The 2,500-nt window shown below is 38.6% G+C and overlaps 1 protein-coding gene across 4 annotated transcripts in view; it reads left to right on the top strand.

The window, feature by feature from the left end:
• LOC144959157 (uncharacterized) overlaps window positions 1-2,500 on the top strand; it is a 204,766-nt gene that overhangs the window by 45,621 nt on the left and 156,645 nt on the right. The window lies entirely within an intron of this gene.

The raw sequence follows: 2,500 nt of genomic DNA, 5'->3' as shown, positions 1-2,500 counted from the left end.
TCAACTATGCGCCGAGCACGAGGCTCGAACCCAGGACCTTCCGATCCGAAAGCGAGTGTCATACCACTAGACCACATAGCCGCACAGTGATTCAACTCAGGATTTTAAAAACATGTTGTCATCGTTTGATTCTTGTTGTTCTTGTTGTTGTTTTTTGTTTTTGTTTTTGATGTTGTTGTTATTATTATTAATAAATGGTCCCCTCCACCCCCTTCAAAGAAAAATAAAAACCTGATGAAAAGGTATGAAAAAGGAAACACATTGAACGAACACAAGCAACACACGATAACAATAAATCCACTCGTATCAAAAATAATCTAAAATTTTGTTGACCTTAAAGTTGTTTAATCGAAATTAATTAACAACTCTCTCTCTCTCTCTCTCTCTCTCTCTCTCTCTCTCTCTATCTCTCTCTCTCTCTCTCTCTCTCTGTGGCATATCACTTGGACGTAGCCTCCCACACAGTCCTTCGGAAGAAGTCTCTGTCTTGTGCCCATCTGCCACATTCCGTCACGCGTTGTTGAGCCATTCCTGTATATCCTGTTGCCATCTTCTTTGTGGTCTTCCTCTGCCTCTTTTGCCCTCCGCCATGCCCTCCAGTACATCTCTCTCTAGTGTGTCGTGTCTTTTCAGGTGCCCAAAGTAATTGAGTTTCAGCTTTTTTATCTTACTCATTAGCAGGGACTTTTTTAGTCCTAGTGTTTTCATGATGTTTGCATTGCTTTCTTTGTTTGTCCACGGATGCGTACGATTTTTCTATAGCATCTCATTTCGAAGGCGGTTATTCTCTTTTCTGATTCTTTGGTTATAGACCATGTCTCGCATCCATATATTGCAGTGGGAAAATACAGGATGTTAGGATCTTCATTTTCAGTCTGACTTCCTCGCTCTTCCAGATTGCCATCATTTTGTTTAGTTTGTTGCTTGCAATTGCAAGTCTTCTCCTGATATCTCACTAGGCATATTAAATGCTCACAAAATTCGAGACCAGAGGATAGCGGCTTACTTGGTTAGTGGCCATGGCGGTAGTCTTCGTTAACAAAAACCAGCTTAATATATAATATGTATATACTGGTCCTCATTAATATATTCCCTCCGTAAAAGCAATTAAAGGAACACAGTAAGAGGCCAATAGAATCCACTTATCACATTGCACAAGGCAAGGTCAACAATTCACTGCTTCAATTAAAATACAGATTATGAAGGGCTTGAAGAGTTGAGTAGTCGTAATGTGAGAATATCCTTGATTCATACAACTATACAACTATATATATATATTATATATTGAGAGAGAGAGAGAGAGAGAGAGAGAGAGAGAGAGAGAGAGAGAGAGAGAGAAAGCGATATATACCCACATACACACAGAGTTAGGGTGAGAGAAAGAAAGGAAGGAAGAAATAAAGAATAAAGTAAAGAAAGAGAGAAAGAAAGAGAGAGAGAAAGAAAGAGAGAGAGAGAGAGAGAGAGAGAGAGGGAGAGAGAGAGAGAGAGAGAGAGAGAGAGAGAGAGAGGGGGGGGGGATAAAGTAATGCAAAGTTATGCCAAATCGTCCCGATCGTTTCGATTTTACCCCCCCCCCCCTCTCTCTCTCAATCCTTACCTTTCCATACCACCATAACGCACGACTTAGTATACAAATGATAATTGGCGAAAACAAACATTTTTTACAAGACAAAACAATGGACAGTTTCTGTCGTCTTGCCAATATTATTATTATTATTATTTTTACCTTTCTCCTCCCAATCCAATCTCTGACACGATCCCTTCCCTAAACTACACACCACGCTAAACTCACTGACTCTGGGATAAATTATATCTTAACCCCAAAGCAAAATAGAGCAAAACAAAAAAAAAAAAACAATAAACAAGGAAACATAAAATAAACAACAACAAAACAACAAAGAAAAAACCCTCAAAAACCAGCAACCCCCCCCCCCCCCCGCAAAAAAACAACAAAAAACAAAACAAAAAACTAAACAAAAACAAAAACAAAAACAAAAAAACAAAACAACCCCAAAACAAAAACAGACCCCCCCCCCCCCCCGAAAAACTAAAAATCAACAGAAAACAACATTGTTCTGAGGATCGAATGAATGACCGTATTTGGATACATGTGATGTGGATAGTCAGAAAGAATACAACTCAATGTGTCGAGACATCAAACTTTGGTCTTATGGGCTCATTGTTGTAATGGAAATCAAAAAAATGACGCAAAATATTGTCCATTATAACAATGTTAAACTAGGCCCATAAGTGGGTCCGGAATGTCAGACCTGCGTATATGTACACGTCGGGCTTGACCTTTGCTTCTGACTGTCTATCGGAAATTCAACTTTGACTTTTGTGACTTTTATCCATTATTGATGACATGCATTTAAGTAAAACATGTACCAGTTCTGCCCTCCAGACCGATAGGAAAAAAATGATGATAAAGGGTTAAAGTTAAGTCTAACAATTGAATGATAAGAATCAATCATAAAAAATACAGCATTTTTATAGC

Source organism: Berghia stephanieae, chromosome 13, assembly GCF_034508935.2.
Source record: "Berghia stephanieae isolate SIO BIC M18660-M18661 chromosome 13, UCSD_Bste_1.3, whole genome shotgun sequence".
Classification (NCBI taxonomy): Eukaryota; Metazoa; Mollusca; class Gastropoda; order Nudibranchia; family Aeolidiidae; genus Berghia; species Berghia stephanieae.
The sequence above is the reverse complement of the archived record's forward strand: the minus strand, read 5'-3'. Positions and strand labels throughout refer to the sequence as shown.